The sequence below is a fragment of the Aquila chrysaetos genome, chromosome 12, assembly GCF_900496995.4.
Source record: "Aquila chrysaetos chrysaetos chromosome 12, bAquChr1.4, whole genome shotgun sequence".
Lineage (NCBI taxonomy): Eukaryota > Metazoa > Chordata > Aves > Accipitriformes > Accipitridae > Aquila > Aquila chrysaetos.
In genome coordinates, this window is record NC_044015.1 from 32,789,989 (window position 1) to 32,807,914 (window position 17,926).

The following is a 17,926-nucleotide window of genomic DNA, read 5'->3' on the forward strand; positions in this document are numbered from 1 at the left end:
CTCTGCTCGTTTTGGATGGGGGGATCCTCCTATGGGTCCCACCTTGAAAAAGGTTTTGGGGCAGCTAGATTGTACATTACAAAACTTTGCAAGGTTGCAGTTGACGGCCAGAGGCCCAGAACCTGATCCTGCTGCAACAGAGTGTGGAACTGGATATGGAAAGGAAGGTGAAGAGCCTGCTCCCATCAGGGCTAGGTAGTCCTCTAATGTGTGATTTTCATCCATTGTCACATCCATTCTTAGCAGTTATTAGAGCTCACTGTTGTTTTTTGTAACAATTTGTGTCACTAGGCAACGTTCTTCTCCTTGTTCTTAACTAGGGAAATTTATGAAGGACTCTGAAAATTGGTTTTGGCATCCTCTAAGAAACAGTCTGGAGCTGGCAGCAATTAGCTGCATGGTAACAAATGAAGCTGGCCTTTTACTGTGTTCCCTTTCAGTGGCACCCTTGCTCGGAGGATGCTCCCCAGCTAAGGCGCCGCCGGCTTTATGAGAGCAGCGGCACGGGGACATGCCTGCAGCCCCTCCAGCTCCCGCTCCTGCCCCACGGTGCTGGCTGCAGCAGGTGCCTCTGGAAGGTGCGTGTGACCAGGGTCAGCACGCAGCGATACCCAGCCGTCTCCCAGCCTCCAGGAATCCGTGCAGGGGCTTCCCGAGGCAGAGGTGGGCTCTTTGCCAACGTGACAGCAACATAACCTCTACGATGGGCTGAGCGGACGTGGGAGGTTTTTTCCCTGTGCTGGGAAGTGTCAGGGCATTGGCTTCCCACATCCGCCTGTGCACTGAGACATGTGCTCCCATCCTGCCCTTTAGACACTTAGCAAATGTTTAACGGAGCCAGAGCCAGCTGTGTCCGGACCGACTTGGCGTTTCAAAGGGCAGATTTATCAGCAGGTGCGGCTGCTTCTCCGGATGGCCGGATGCTGCTGAGGAAGCCCCTTTCCCTGTCAATGGGTGAGCATCTCCACCTCCTTCGTGAACCAGAGGCATGGCTACTCCTGCCACGGCAAGGCCGCACGCTGCACGGCTATGGGCAGCCCCACGGCTCCCTGCAGCGGGGACACGGGCAGGGGGTGTGACTGGAGGGAGTGAGGGTTGAATCCACCCTCAGGACCGGGAGGGTTTCAAAATCCAAGCTTGTTTTGCACCCTCCAAGTAGATCTGCTGAGGTACTCCGAGAGCCATAGGAAATTAAAGAGTGCCTGCCAGGAAGGGGAGCAGCTACACAGGGGCAGACGGGTTGGGTCAAAGTGGGGGGCTTTGAGTGCCCCACACCTAAGCAAAGGGGAGCAAAGGATGCTTGGGGGAAAAATCTGCCAAGAAAGAGACCACTGTCCCCATGGGGAAGCTGAGGCAAGGGAAGCAAATGGTGTCCCAAGTCAAATCTCAAGTCCATAGCAGAGGATACAGACCCTTCACTCCTCCACATTGCACTGGTGCGCGCTAAACAGCCAAGGCCAAGTGCAACGTTTTTACAATGTTTTTCTCACCTGAATCTATCCAGGTCCAAGGTCAAACTCAACTCCTTCGCTTTGCACCATCACAGAAAAAAGGCAGACCAACTCAGACAGTCCACTCCTGTCCCCAGCAAGAGCTGCACTGTCTTTGCTTGCAAAAGCAAACCTGCACTGACTTACTGTCATTCACACTCCATGCAACACCTTCAGCTCTCAAGCAGGCTGGGTTCTGACAGAAATTTTCTATAACTAAACTGTCTACACTCTAAATTGGTAATAATTACTTTTAAGTCAGCTTTGACTCCATTTGGATTAAAATGACAAAGAATAAATCCTGACAGTTGTATCTCATCTTCATGTTTTTGGAACCAAACACTCGGATGCGGTTTTTCAAAACAATTTACAAAATTAGGTATGTTAACTACGCTGCTCTGAAAGAATTTTAAGGACATTTCACAAAACGCTGAAATCACAGTGAAATGGGCTGGTCCCCTCTGGAGAAGTTGTTCCAGTTGGCTCAGAAGGCTGAATAAATATTTTCTGGGAGGTCTCCAGTTTCTGACTCATTTCTGGAATATCTGTTGGAAGCATGAGACTTTCCTCAATTCCAGTCCAACTTCACCAACACTCACAGAACATAACAACTGGTAAGAAACTTGCCACTACTTAATCTGCACCTTTCCAACAACCAAGAACATCAGTTGAGAGGTGAGTGTCTGTTTCTATCAACCATTTTTTTTGTGTGACTCAGCCAGGACCCTGTTGGCTCTCCCTGAATAAACTGGAATAGGATGGGGAGAGAAACCTCCCATACCGATCCTCACACCTCTGACAGCGGGGCTGCTTTCTCTCCTGACCATCCCTACATCTTTCCCACTTTCGTGGGTATTGTGCTATTTTCCTTGGGCGTTTTCATAGCCAAGTGGGTTGTATGGATCCTACTTACAACTTCTCCAGCAAAGTAGAGCCACCACCAGCAAAGATGCTGCAGAAAGCTGTTCCAGGAGCATTCCTACTTCTTCCGTCATGCCTGGTGCCTTGCACAGGTCTGTTCTCACCGAGCGACAGCAGAGACTTCAGCGCCTTGTTGGTGAAAGACTGGGATGTTCCCAGCTGCCCCATCGCTGGGCACAAAGCTTACAGCAGGTAGTTGGTCTTTTCACTGGTGTCATCACAGGCAAGCAGTGGGGAAGCCAGGTGATTTGAGTGCCAAGTAGGAGAACAGTAACAGAAAAAAAAAAAAAAAAAAAAAAAAAAAGAGCAGGTGAGACCATGCTTGGAAAGATGAGGACCTGTGCAGCTAACAGCTGTTTCAGAGTGAAAGATGTACCAACCCTAATTCTTGCTTTTCTGTGTTTCAAGGGTGAGCCTTGCTCTGTATGTCAAGGTGTTTCATTTCACCTATTTTTTTAAACATTTGCTTACAGCTAGTTCAACTACCTTCTCCCCTGAAAGTTGTTTTAAATGAATGTCTGGGATCCTGGGGATGTTCGTGTCTCTAATGCCCTCTGCCACTTTCTGTTACACCAGGGAGCTCTGTTTGCTTTGGGTACTGTAGGAGGCCAACTGACCTGTCCTAACAACTCATGTTCTGCTGATATCAGTTCTTCTAGGAGTTTTATTTGCACCTGATGTTGTGACTACGCAAAGTCTAACCTGCAAACTAAAGAAAAAACCCTGCAAAATAAAGTAAAACCAAGTAAAAAAGCTGGATTGTCCGATGACTCAATCTCTCAACCTTGCTCGGTTACTTATCTGGCTGTAGAATGAAATAGTTATTGGACTCCTTTGGTCCAGCATTAACTCTCATTCCTTTCTTTTGTTTTTTTGACTCAGTTTAACAAAGAAGGACAATTTGGACAGAGATGAGATTTTTGCTGACTGTTTTTAAACAGCATTAATTGCCAGTTTATTGAAACCGTGGTTCACAGTCTGTAGGTCGCTATCTACTTTGCTTTGTGCATCAGGTAGAAGGTGGCTGGATAAAGGAATTTAAAGTCATCATAGTGAAGGCAGGTTCCCAGAAATCACACATTTCTCTTCATGCTGTGGGCAAGTGTCTCCACCTCCTTCATGAAGCGAAGGCACAGGTCCTCCTGCCGTGGCAAAGCCACGCATTGGATGGCGACCTGCAGCCCTGCAGCTCCTTCCACAGCCTGCACAAATTAAGCATGGTGCTGAGTCAGAGCACCAGAGCACCTGGGGAGGCACAAGAGGGAACGCTGCCTTTTGACATTATAGGAAAAGAAGACAAAGGAAGACGTGCAAGGGGACAGTTGTCGGGCTGATATACACCAGCCTAGCTGCACCACAGGCAGGGTAGTAACAAGGTGTATGCAAACTGCATTACTAAACAAGCTCCCACTCTCATCGGGAGATGTAGACAAGCCTTGGGACAATGTGCCAGAGGTGTTACTCTGCCAGTCATAACCTTCTGCTAAGAGTTAAGCTCTTTCCATGCTGACGTCTTTCAGCCTCTTATGCCAAGGGTCTCTGTAGTGCCCTTGGTAATGCTTCAGTTCTTCCTCAGCTCTTGTGGCTGTGCTGACTGGCACCACCCCGGCAGGGAAGTTTATGACATTGTATAAATTGGTATAGGAGGTTGCAGCTGGAAAAGATCACACAAAGCATGCAAAATGGCAAAATTTAGTGTGCGGGGCCAGCAATGACTTTTGGATGACAACTTGGGTTGCAGGAATTGTAGACTGGAGTTGCAGGACCTAAAAAGACCTTGGAGAGGTTTGAGGGCCACATAGCTGCTGAGACCAGAGACACATGCCTTCACCTGTCAGTCAGGTGGAGGTTAGATCTGCTCTGGGAGAGACAGATACAGGTATTTGATCTGATTCAGAGTCTGCATCTATGTTTCCCATACCCCAGGGAAAAATCCCAGCTATCTTTTCAAGATATTCCAGATGTCCAGTTCTGTAACATCATCTTGGGGATTTTGGATCCCAAAGGGCCATTGCTAGAGAGATGGAGGACCCTGACTGTTTGCTGGAAGCTATAAAAAAATTGCCTTTTTCTGCAAGTCATGGGCAATGAGCCTTTCTGCTATTTGCAAAGTCTTGGGAAATGTAAGATGGCCACATTCAGAAGACCCTGGCCTTGTACTAAGGTCTACCTCCCCTCTCACAACTATCCTCACAGCCACCCTCTGCTGCAAGAGTAGTTCTTGGGCTTTCTACAGGACAGACAATGCAGGGGAAACTCACCCATGAATGACTGGGACAGATGTGCCACTAATTGCTGTCCCATAATAATCCAAACACCTACAGATGAGGTGGGAGCATGAGAAGACCCACCCAGAGGAGACCTCTCCTTTGCTTTCTTCCCCAGAGGGAAGACCAAGCACCACACATGGTTTGGGGAATGTCCAAGAGACCAAAATATCTTGCTCCAGCTCTGCCCACAAACACCACCATGGATGCATCCAGAGACACCTCAATGGAGATCACCAGATAGCTTCCCAGCATAGCCATGGTTAAAGACTGGCCCCAGCGCAGGACAAAGAATCACTTCCAGCCTTAGCTTCCTCCATTTAGCAATGAATTCAGTGCGGTAAACCTAGAAGGCAAGAGAGGAGATGACAAACAATGTCTGTTGGACAGCAGTGGCGGATGAATGCCTACAGCATGGGAAAAGGAGGAAAAAAACCTTCCTGGATACAACTGAGAAATCAAATAAAATCTGAGCTGTGCTTTGAAAGAGCCAATGAATTTTGTTCTTCCACCCTTAGGTTTCTTGTCAGAATACCATGTGCTGCCCAGACCTAGACATTAATGCTACGTAGGCATTTCAGAGTTGATTTCTTCAAGTATTAACCCAGTCCTGCTTATGAACAGTTTTGCCTTTGAATTTTTTTGAATGGAGATCGGTAATAGTTTGAAGAGTTATGTCTAGCTGACTAAAATGTCAAATTTATTAAAAGCTTTGGTTATTTTGGTAGAAGAATCTAGAAGACGTGAGTTCAAAATATTTCCATGAAACCTTCTTTCATTCTGCATCAGGATACAGGTAATAAAAAGCAGCAGCAAGAGACAGCTAGGTGAGCCCGAGGTCTTCCCCCCACAATAGAGGAGGCACAGCTTCAGGGTTGTACTGTAGATCCAAGAGAGTTCTAGATTTGCAGTCTGGTTTACCACAGCTTTGCTGAACATCAGGCAACGAATGAATCCATCCTCAAAGAGCTGGTCCACTTTGTCTTAGTAAATAGACATGGGTGGACCACAGTATGGCTGCTTCTGCCCCTGATTGCAGGGGCACATTTGTCCCATGGTCCAGCCCCTGTTCCGCACAACTCTCTCACTCCCAAGTTTTCTGTACAAATCCAAGTTTTCTTCCACATCTCTCACAAAAGCCACAGCCACGAGGCTATTTTTTAGTCTGACCTCAATTTCCATCTGCAGTCTGAGATCCTTCCTGCTGAAAGTTCAACAAATGAAATGGGTTTCCAGGAAATACAGTCAGTGTAGCTAACCTGATTGTTTTTCTGAGAGAAAAGCTGGTCACTAGCCAAAAGTTTTGAATCAGCTCTTGTTTGCAGTAGATGAAAAAATGTTAATATGGTTTCACTGAAGAAAAACAATTCAAAATATCTCTGAGGCCAACAAACCTTTTTAAGAGTTTTCTTTTGGGTTGCTTTTTTTTGCGGGGGGGGGGGGGGGGGAGGAATCTGTTTTCACCTAAAAAAAAAACCCCAAACCCATTTCCTTCCAAACACTCCTATCAGCCCACTGAGCAGCCAGGTTTGTAGGAGTTTTTCCTCTGCCCTATAATCTGTCAGACCTGCTGCAAGTGAGCATGCACATCTGTTGTGAATGAGTGGTTTGGGCTGCTTAAAGAATCACTGTAAAGGGTATTAGCAAAAGTGATTTAATAGGAGTTTATAAAAAGTGCAACTTCACAAAGTTCAATGGCAAGGTTCACTCTATTACTTAATACATGGATGAAGCGTACAAAGGAAAATCAAGTTAAAATCAAACTAGATGATTTATACAGAGCACAAAGACGCAAAAGGGTCAGGGACACCCTCCAGCTGAGTCATGCAGTTCAGAGAAGACCCCCTTGCTTTCTGAACTCCTGGTGGAGCTTAGGGGCAGCTAGGTCCAATCTTCATCTCAGACTTGGGCAACTGTTTATGTCTAACGGAAGGAATACAAAGAATAAGGAAGACCTTCCCGTTGAGTCATGAGGTTCAGAGAAGACCCCCTTGCTTTCTAAACTGCTGATGGAGCTTAGGTGTGGCTGGATCCACTCCTAGTCCCAGACTTAGTCAACGGTTTATGTTTTAAGGGAGTATATGTGTGTAGGAGCAGTCTAAGGTTCATTCACAGTTTAAGGCAAATCACAAGATTTAGCAACACTTAATCATTGACTAATTTAACATTTACAAAGTGATTCAATAGAATTTACTACAATCACAACAGTGACTTAATTATAGATTCTAAATGGCAATATTTGTACTATACTTGTTATCGGATACCTAGGTCAATTCACACACGCACGCATGCAGACACAAAGAGACAGATAGATAGATAGATATATATATATAAACAGAGGTATACCTGTTAAAAATTCCCCTTGAGTTCAGTGAAATATTCACATCAAATGTCTTGGCATTTCTCAGTGGGCGAAGGGTTGAGCCTCAAGGAGTGAAGGGTATCAGCCCAGGTCCCGTTGTCAGCTTTTGGCGACAGTCCTCTGATTTTTTCACAAGCTGGAGAGTTCACGAGCTCTGAGAGGCGCCCCATTCAGAGGGAGATGCTCGTTGCAGCCCGCTGCGGTCCAGGGGAGCTCAAAGGGCCTCACTTAGGACCGCTGTTTATAGGTTTGCAAGATGATTGGCTTTGGTCAGTGTATTTCCATTCTGGCCATAATTCTTGTCAGGTAATTCTGGCACCCTCCAAGGTGGGCCATGATCCAGGCAGCAGGATTTTCAGGTACGGTTAGGGAGTGCCTAATCATCCTAACTCACTGTACTGTAGCCAGGATAAGAAAGCACCACATTGTCCCAACTCACTGCACAAGAACACAATGTTGGCAGGTCCTGACATCGCAACGTGGCTGAGGGGTGGGGTGGGGGGTGCTGCACCACCACAACGCCCGTCGAGTGACTGGCACTGGTGGAAGCTGCGTGGTGCAGGCTAGGGGCATGTTTCTTCTCGGGAAGGGTTGCGAGGGTGTCCCAGGGAACGCAGATCCTGCCTTGCGGGAGGACACCGAAACAGCTCAGCTTCTTCAGCCTTGCAGAACACCAGCTGAAAGGGGATACAATTTCTCTCTATAAATAGATCAAGGACAGGGGAGGCAGTGGAAAATACCAGAGGGGAGAGGTGTTATTTAAGCTCAAGGACAGGAATAAAATGAGGATAAACTGGAAGTGAATGAACGGCACAGGAAATATGAAGGTTTCCAACCATCAGAGCAGGGAGGAGAGGAGCTGGCCAATAAAAACAAATGCAAGCATGAAATTCAACTGGTTTTAAAGAGGAATCTGATCAGTTTGTGGGCAGCACTGGTCTCAGTTGTCCAGGAGAATGCTTCCTGTCCTATGCTCCTGATCCCAAATGAGTTCATTTGAAATCAACCTAAGCCAAACAGTTACAACCACAATTTTTGACTCCTAAGGCCTCTGCTTGATAGTTCAAGCATGGTCTTGGCTCATAACAATAGCATCTAGTGACTGACATGAAGGATTTGCACCAAGAGACAGAAGGAAGAAAAAACAAAGCCTCATTTTTAGTGGCTGTTCTTATGCTATTTCTGCTTAGAAAATGCAAAGGATAATATTTCTTCCCTATCTTCCAGTAAGTAGAGACCGCCACATGAACATGTATTACCTTGAGTCCTTAGCACTTCTCGCAAAGCTTGACTTTCAAAGAAAAGCCTAGCTGCTTTATTTCCACATGATCCATTTCCAACTCCGAATACATCACAGAGCTCAAAGCAATTGCTTAGAAACTTTAGGAATCTCTCACTATATTTAGTAAGGAAAAAAAAAAAAAAAAAAAATCACATTACCGCCACTGCTCCATGCTGATCGCAGAGGTTTTTTGCAGACCTGGAAAGGTGGCAGAATTAATCAGCTTTGGGACTGTGGCAACAGAAAACAATTAACAAAATGCACAGACAGCCCATTGTTGTGGAAACAGCATGACCCTTCTGGGAACAAGTCATAATATCACCCAGCTGAGTCCACTGGGTTCACACGTGCTTACAGGTACATCAAAAGAACTTATGTTAAAAGCATGGCACCATGTCTAGGTGCCAGAGCACCTAGACAAAGATCATGGCAGGCTTCTAAATTCATTTTCTCCCAGCTTGGTGTGTCTCTGTCTCTCTTGGAGGGGCAGGTACTTCACACCACACCGTACCTGCATGTGGAGACCTGTCCATTAACTTGGCACGTGATGCTCTGGGTACCAGAATCCACCTGATGGGGGAAGTAGCCCATATCTCTCTGTTCAGATCTCCATGGAGATATCCTAGCCCTGCCATGATGAGGATTCTTGAGTTCTTAAAATAATCTCTGGCTGCATAGCCCTGGTGGTGCTAAACCCAGGTGGTGCTTAGGCATCACATACTCATCTGGCTCAGCCTCTCCTGCATAGCCCCGTGACAGCGGTTTGCACAGTGAGCTGGCACCTACCTGCAAGAACCGGTGGACACATCTGTGTGCATCCCCTTTCTCTAGAGCTACTTCAGTGCATCTGACGCCACTCCACAGAGAACACTGGGATCCCAAGCGATCTGTGGGTACTTTCAGAGGGAAGAGAAAAACTTAAGATTAGTCAAGAAGAACGCAGCTGAAATAGCTGGCTACCATGTGATTGCATTTTGGGCACACTTCTTGTCCTAGCAGAGGTGGCTCTGAAGAACAGGTATGGTTTCCAGTGAAGTAGTTTTACTCCCACATTAATTTATATATTTAATCACAACAACCCATGCCAGTAAGGCTCTAGACCACACTGCTAGCCCTGGAGAGCATCTTCTGGATGCGGGAATGCTGTTTAGACCCTTGCCACTCTCTTGGAGCTCATTGCTGGATGAGCTGTATGGCTCATGGGTTCCTGAGAACGAATCGTATTTCAACCTCCCCATGCAAAACTCCCAAAAAAGGCTGTCAGAACCACTTGATAAGTTCAGCCTGGGTTTAGGGACTAAGTGTATTTAAGTGTATTTCACTATTAAGCCCATCAGGCACTTAACATGAAGCAGCAAAGCACTCCCAGCGGGGAGCAGCCTACCTCCCTGCACACGGAAACTTCCCCACCTTGCAGATTTCCTATAACACAGACAAGACATGTCTACACATTTACTATGGGTTTCAAAATAATAGCCAAGGTCCTTTTCACCGGAGCAGGAAGCCTGTAAGTATTGAACTGGGATTTCAGGTTAGGATCCATGATGTCTCCTTTAAAATCCCTCTGGTGAACAGTTCATCTGCCACATAATCAGTCTTGGGTGGTGCAACGGGGACAAGCTGCAAGAAAACCATCCCTGTTCAAGAGGCAACAAAGATGAATGATGCACAGAGCCCTTTGTGAACCTCTCTGCCTCACTAGTGCGGTGAGTGGGAAGTGGTGAGAAGCTTAGGCCCTCCTTGCTGCTGTAGGACAGCAAGACCCCATTTTCAAAGGAATCTGGGTTAGCAGCATGTGCCCACTGTCCTTTCCCATCTCCAAGGCATCAACACAAGTTGTGACCTGGCACAGGCTCCACTCCTCCAGACGTTAGAGAGGAATTTTTAGAGGCTTCAAAACACCAAGTATTTTTAATAAATTTGCATCATTGGAACAGCTCCCATATAGAAATCCCCATTGGTGGAACCACAGAATAATTTAGGCTAGAAGAGGTCCCTGGGGGCTCAACTGCTCCAACCTCCTTCCCACTTACCCACCAAGAAATCTGTAAACTGCATTTAACAGCTGAGGAATCATGGAAACTATCATGAGTTTGATATTTATGGGAACACCAAATATGATGGAAAAAACACTGCTTTAGAAAAGGAGAGACTTGGAGATATCTGAAGGCGATTCTCCTGTTTGCTAGGCCAGGAATATAAGCAAGATCACTTCAGTTTGGGAAACAAACTGTTGCATTTGCCTTCCTCTTCATGATACTTGCAGCAGGGAGGGATGGTCCCTGTTTTATGGGCAGCAAAAGTGGAGACGGGAAATGACTTGTCCAAACTCTGTAAGGAGCAGGATAACAGCTCCAGGCAACCACAGACATGAAAACCCACCAAATGCCCTGCATCCTGGAGAAGGTTTCTTTTCTGCTGGATGGCCCATTTCATGCTGGGCGACAGCTGAAAGAAGTGGTCTTCTTCATAATACCCAGTCCAAAATGGCTTTGAACTGGTGTAAACCAGTGAGATGAGGAGCCATCACTTGCATGCGTAAGACGTACAAAATTGGACCATTCCCAGGGCTCAGGGAGGCAGCAACTGAGGTCTCCTGGGTTGGAGAAATGATGGGAGCAATAGGGCTGGTGGAAAGCAGTGTTGTCCAGAAGATAGGTTGGCAGCAGTGGTCCTTGGTATGGTCTTTCTGACACCACCTTCTGCCATGTGAACGTGTCCCAGCTTTGAGATAGCAGGTGTGATAGTACTTGTACAGACCACGTGCCTGGGATGCCTGGCTACAGGCAGAGTTCAGGGGCTGTTCCTCTAGGGTAAGCAACTGGTCTATATTGTCTGGGTGTCAGGGACAACTGGAGGTTCCTTGGATCCTAGGGCCTGAGCCAGAAAGACATGATCAGATGGTAGAAGCAAAGAGCTAATGGCAAAAGGGCAATAATTTCTTAGGTCAGTGACTGTTAAATCAGGCTCTGTAATTATAGGTGTGAGGGGTGAATTCTTCTGATCAGGAGAAATCAGCTCCTTTAGGGACTGGGCCAGGATGGAGCCAACAAGCTTGTTCTGGATGTCGCTGGGAAGGGAAGGGGTCAGCATCCAGCAGCTCTCATCAAGGCAAGGCAAGAGGGGCCTGACAACCCTGCTGCGCGGCTGCTTCTGGTGGTTGCTCTTGCTGGCTGCCCTCTGTTCAGAACGACACTTGCTTCCCTGGGTCCTTCACTGTCTTGAGACATGAAACCAGATAAGAATCTCCCAAGATCTTGCTGGGCAAATGGAGACATGGGATTGCCTTTGAGCTTCACCTCCTCATCAAAGGAGGGGGGGTGGGCAGGGCATGGTGGGATCCAGCCAGAACATCTCCTCACGGAGCAGCGCATGCAGAAGGCCAGGCTGTCCGTGTCTCTCGCCATCGGCTCCAGCATCCCTGTCACTGCAAGCATGAAGGTCCTATCACTGCAGGCAGATGGGCTGGTGCTGTCTCATAGTTACTGGTAGGGACCCAGCATGGAAGAGTTTCAGTCAGGCCAGGGAAGAGGAATGGGGAACTAGCGTAATGTGCAAGAAGTGACCAAGGAGGTCCAGCAGGGACAATCTGTAAGTCTCAGAGCAGAGGTGACCTAACGAGGCTGACCTTCTGGGCCAGGCTTCTTCAGGCACAAGGCCTGCTCAAGAGGAGCGAGGACTGCAGCCCTCCTGCCAACAGCAATACCGCTTGGCAGCAGCTGAAGCCAGCACAGTCTCCTGGAAGCATCTCCAGTGAAACACCCCAGGCCTTTGGGATGCGCATCTCACATTTCTCACTGCTACACATTGCAGTGCCTGAACGGGTATTGCTTCAGTTCTGCTCAGATTCAGCTAACACCTACCACCATCCAGAACAGAATAAATGGTGCAAAAAGGTAATAGCACAAGGCAGGCCCTGGTCTAATAGATCACTGGTTTTGACTGGCCATGAGACACATAATTGAGCAAGCACATTTGCTGGCATTTCAGCAGCAGGAGGAGATGTGAGAAGCAAATGTTTGTCAGTAATAACATGTCATCTGGATGGATTTACCTGATTTCATTCCTATGGTAGGAGAAACCACACCCAGTTTGCTAGGAACATAATGGGAGAAGCAGATTAGCAGCAGCTCTCGCTGTAAGGCAGGTCACCATGCTGAGTTGCAGCCTTCCCATTTGCCCCCAGCCAACATCTAGGAGGGCAAAAAGTCCTGCAAAGATTTGACCCTTTCTAGGCTAGGAAGAATTCCATGGTCTGTAAGCTGCTAGGGGCTAGGGACAGTTTTTATCATCTCCTTTCCCTGGTGCATCTAATTCCTTATCCATGAGCAAACCACCTCTGATAAACAGAAAACTCTTACAAGCAAAGCAAGGGCTGGAAAACATCTGAAAAGGAGATGATCCTGTAGTATTTGCTTTCAGCTTCCTGGCCAGGGCTATTAAAAATTAAACAAGTCTTTGCTGTATTAACAGATGGTGGGCATCACATGTCATTAATAGAGCCCTTAGCCCTAGCTGACACAAGGAAACAGGCAGGTTAGGGTGCTAACTTAAGCCTGGAGGAAACCATGGACGTTATTGCGAAGTTTGATGCACTGTGGAGGACGCTTTACAGCCACCACGGCGAGTGGAAGAAGACAGATGCTGGGATGTACCTGATCCTGTTGCCTGTGGGTTTGAGCCCACACAGCCTGCAGAAGCTGGATGGCAGGCAGATGCTGCCAACTACATCCCACCCGATGGCCAGGATGGAGCCTCCCACTGCGATCAGAGCTCCCTCCCCTCCCAAGAAGCCTCCGGGGCTCTTCTGGTGGTTGAGAGGGTTCAGCATCTGCCAAAGATGAGGTTGCTGCAGTCATAGTTGGGGAGAAGATCAGCAGGTGAGTGAGGTACTTCTGTCTGCAAACCATAAATACAGGGCACAGAGCATCTGTGCAGGGATAAGTATGGAATTAATCCCAGCAGGTAGAATCAGCATGAAGTAGATTTGTTGGGACAGCTGAATTTAGGGAGAAAGAGGCATCAAATATAAAAGAAATAATTTCAGATTGAAATGAGGAGGCAATTAACTCAATGTGCATGGTTAGCTTGGACAAAGGTGGGAGTTTGTGCATGCGGGCCCACCCTCTCTCAGATAGCAAGAGTCACATGTCATAGCATTTTCATGAAGATGAACACGCGATTACTTTATCATCATCTGTTGGATGTTGCTTTTAATGAAGGGGATTGCCCCCTGGATTTTTGGAACCTGGATGGTGACACTGTCTTTCTTCCTTCACTTGGCCGAGAAACTTCACCATCACTCCAGAGGAGATGTGGCCCTTGGGGATGGGAAGCAAAGCTCTTTAGGTACCAGGAAAGATGCTGTTTGGAGCAGGTTTGATGGTCCCACAATATTTGGTCCATCTTGGCCTCTTCCCAGCCTCAGGCCAAGAGACAGGGGAATTAGGGATGTACCCTGCAGTTAATGTGATCCTCGATGCTAATAGGAATGCCATAAGAGCAGCCCCTTCTTCTTCAGTTTCTGGAGCTTATCATCACAGCCATGAATGAAGTCTATCATGCAGTTCACCTCCCGAGTCACCTCCAAAGCCTCTCCAGAACAGAGAAGACAGATAAATGATGAGAAGGAAGGAAACAGTATTTAAATTGAGTTTTCAAGCTGAAAATTCAATCTCCTCAAACCTCCAGCATTCATTATTCAGACCTTACCTATAAACTTTAGATGTTTCTTGCTGGGATAGTTTTCTGCCCTGGATCTCCGTCCTACATATTTGCCCATAAACCACCATTCAGACATCACAGTATTGACAAATTGTAATCCCCAGCGTTGCCGGTTCTTTCAGCAAATGACCTGTTTTTATATTTGAAAGTCCCCACTGCAGAAGAGTCCTGCAGCATCTATCCCACGCTGGAAGTATCACTCACTTTGCCTGTGTAGGAGCAGAGGACAATTCCTGGGGACAGGGACCCCTCCTTCAGCTTCTCCACCAGCTCCACCATCATCAGCGAGAAGATGTGCAGTCTGAGTGCCTGCATTCTGCAAAGGGTAGGAAATTGGGTACAGAGGGAAGAAAAAGACAGAAAAGGCTGGTGTTGAGGCTGCAAATACCCAGTTTTAATATCTGCCCAGGAATGACCTAGAATGGAGAATTTTAGGAAACATTCCCTGTGGAAATGCAGACCTCCCACATAGCACTGCGTGTACTGGAATGGGGAATTTGCTGAGTCTTAGTTCATAAAAACAGATCCAAAACAGGCAGAAAACTGCTTCTTGACTGGGGAGTTGCATGAACCTGTAAGAGAGGTTTGACCTGTCTCTGTTTACTCTCCTGCGGGCCTTCACCCTCCTTCTAACTCATAGGCATTGTGTTGAATAGCAGTTCAACCAGCTAAAGTTTTACAGAATTTATCATTAACGTGGGGGAAAAAAATGTGTAGGCTGTTTGCAAACTCCTCCCCCAAAAAAGAATAGCAGTAGGTATTTATTATGGATTTAAGACAAATCCCAAATCCAAGGACCTGACCTCCTAAAATCCAGGTGCTTCTTTACTTGGGCATGGGCAGGAAGAAATGGCTTTTGGTCATCGATGTGCAGATGTTGGTGGGACATGAGGCCCTCCCCATACTTTGAGGATGATGGGGCAGGGAGGTCCCTCTGGAGGGGCAGAGGTAAGGAGGATGGGAGAGGAAAGGCTTCACAGTAGGGACAGATGAGGAGAAAAGGGCATAGGGACGTCTGGGGTGGTGATCCAATTCAGTAGGTCCCCAACTCCGATCCATCTTTCATCCTCAGGATTCCCTCAACAGGTCTGTATTAAGAAATACTTCCTTTACAGTCTTTATAGGAGTCTTTTTTGTGATAATGGAGGGTGGTGACCCTCAGAAAAATTGGTGATGATCCAAAACATGCACACGCCCTAACCACCATTCAAAGAGGGATTGATCAGCACTCCCCCATTTCTTTGGTTACCCAAAATACAATCCCTTCTTCCCACACTCACTTTCCCCCCAAATTACCTCTTGCTTAAACCTGTGAGCTGCCTTCTCCATTTGCTCCAGGGACACATCCCGTTTCCTCCTCGCCTCCTCCATCTTCTGCTGGATCTGCCTATGTCCCAGCCATTTCAGTAGTACAACGGCTGCAGCTGAACTGCAGAGCAGAGCTGAGAGGGTGCAAGGGCCTCCCAGTGATGGATCTATGACCTGCCACAGTCAATCTTGGGTTATGATTTCTCTCTCAGTCCTTCCTGGTTTGGTCCAGATATGGACACCTGGGTCTCCCACCTTCTCCTAAGGAGGGCTAATGAATGCAAACTATGCGATTGCCTGCTGTGCAAGATCAGCTCTGAAGCAGAGTCACATTAACAAACTCCAAGAGTGGACTTTTTAGACCATGGACTTTGCAAGGGTCTGCCTGCTGGAGAAGCGTTGTGGGTTGGGCTGCAAAACAGTGCGCTCAGCTCACACTGGGTTTGGGGGGGTGTCCCCCAAGGCTGTGTCTCCCCAAGCCACTGGCTGCTGCTGTACCTGGCTACGCACAGGGGACAGAGCTGATTAACAAAGCTGAAAGTCTGCAAAACCCAGATCGGGCTATCCCTACTATACCCATGTCTAATAATTAATTAGCACTTAAGCCTATTAACTAGAGGTGCTCAGCCATCATCTCTGTCCCTCAGGCAGCAGCACGTGCAGCCCTCTGAGCCTGGGACAACGTTGCTGTTTGTTCTGGGGAACCTGGTGCAGGGGGTGAAATTGCACCTATTGGAGAAGAGGGAGCTCAGGAGAACCAAGAGTATGAAGGTGCAAGAAGGACACAGTGACTCTGGAGAGGCGGTGTGGAAGGAGCTATCTGAAGATGCCCTCAAGGAGCATGACTGCTCTGTGTCATTTTCAAGCCAAGCCCTTTTGAAAAGTATTTTGGCAACCCAAATCAGGGGGTGAGCACTTTTGGGAAATCCTCTCTGAGGGACCCAGTATCCTATCTGCTCTCCAGTTTCTAAGCCATCTTCCAGCCAGCACAAGGCAAAGGAGCTGAACTATGCAGCCTTGCCAGCCCCAGGAGCTGCCCCTTGCCACGGGTGCTCCCCACCCATGAGACTGTCCCCAAGAGTACAGAAAGGAAGGGCTGCAAAATCAAACTTCTCTCAAATGTCAAGGGTCTGCAAACCTACAGGGAAGGAACAGGAGATGTCTCTGACAATTCATTGCCAAGATGCAAGGCAGCATTGCCATATCTGGAGAGATGCTGGCTCTGCTCCAAGAAGTCGGGTAGCAGAGCTTGTAAGGAGGCTGCAACCAGGGTAATCATTGCTCTCTGGTGGAGGCGTCTTGTTTGGGGACCAAAAGCCAGTGACCGTGCTGCTATCGTGTTACCTTGCCCGTTACAGACACGTCCCGCGGGATTATTCCTGTGGCAGCAGGGAGGGAGCTTGGGGAAGAAGCAAGACCTTGTAGAGAAATTAGCTGCTGACTGGAAAGGCAAGGAGGATCCTCCCTGTTCAGCCAGGACAGAGAGCAAAAAGAGCCAAACAACTCAATGTGGATGTCACCAACCTCTCCCCACCGACTGTGAGGATGTGGTCTTCATTGCCCCATCCTAGCCTTAAGCTTCAGTGCTGCCATTCACACGGACCTCCCTCTGTCCAGGCTGGGCTGGAAGCAGCCTGCAGCTGGCCCTTTTTGGCAACCACAAGTCCCCAAAGCCACACAGCAGCTTTGGCCCTGCCTGGTGCACTGTCCCGTGGCAGTGGGCACGGCTCGCTGAAGGTCCTCGCTCAGGTCTTCCAGTGAAGTTCAGGTCCACTGGTGTCTCTGTAGTTTGGAGTCCTGCACCTTGCCCAGCTCCATGCCAGGGAGAAAGCAGTTAAATTAACAGAGCAATGCAGTGCTTGGCTCTCGCGGAGTGACAAGCTCCTCCAGGCTTGAATTTTAAAATGCAAACAGATAAACCCTGTCCAGCATTTTCTGTGTGGGCAGGGAGCACCTGCAACTGGTGAAACCCCCCACCCAAGCTCTTCTGTGGCTTGGCTTTACATAGCATTCAGTCCTGGAATGTCTGGAGCTCCCTCCCTCCTTTTTTCAAAGCCTGCTGATAAAGAATCAGGGTCCTGGGGGCTGCTTTCTCCTAGGCTGGGAAAAACCTCTCTGCCCAGCCCTTGAAAAGACCCCATGCTTTTGCATAACTCTGGTTTAGACAACAATAATACATTAAAAAACCCAAACTTAAATCCTGCCAGAGCTTTGTTACAATCCACTTGTGACATTGCTGCATTGGGAAAAATGCTTTTGCATTGCGATATCTCTTTCTGGAACACCCTTAACCTACCGGGAGCAGCCGGGGCTGCCAATCCCGGTGTCAGCAGCTGCCAGCGGCCGTGAACCCCCCCTGGAAAACCTGGCATGGCCCCCTCTGCCAAACAGGAGGAGAGGGTGTGCAGGGCAGGCTGTCCAGCTGGCCGTCTGGCCCTGGCACGCTGCTTTATACATGCAATACCGTGAGCTGAAGCACTTTGCATCTCTGCTCTGGGGAAAGCAGGAGGAGATGTCTGAATGAGATGGGAGTTAACGATCACTCCAGATTTCCCCTCCACGGCGTGCAGGG

The 17,926-nt window shown here is 47.9% G+C and overlaps 1 pseudogene; it reads right to left on the bottom strand.

Moving 5' to 3' along the window:
- Positions 1-3,346: 3,346 nt before the first annotated feature.
- On the bottom strand, positions 3,347-17,726 carry LOC115349642 (annotated as a pseudogene).
- Positions 17,727-17,926: the final 200 nt, after the last annotated feature.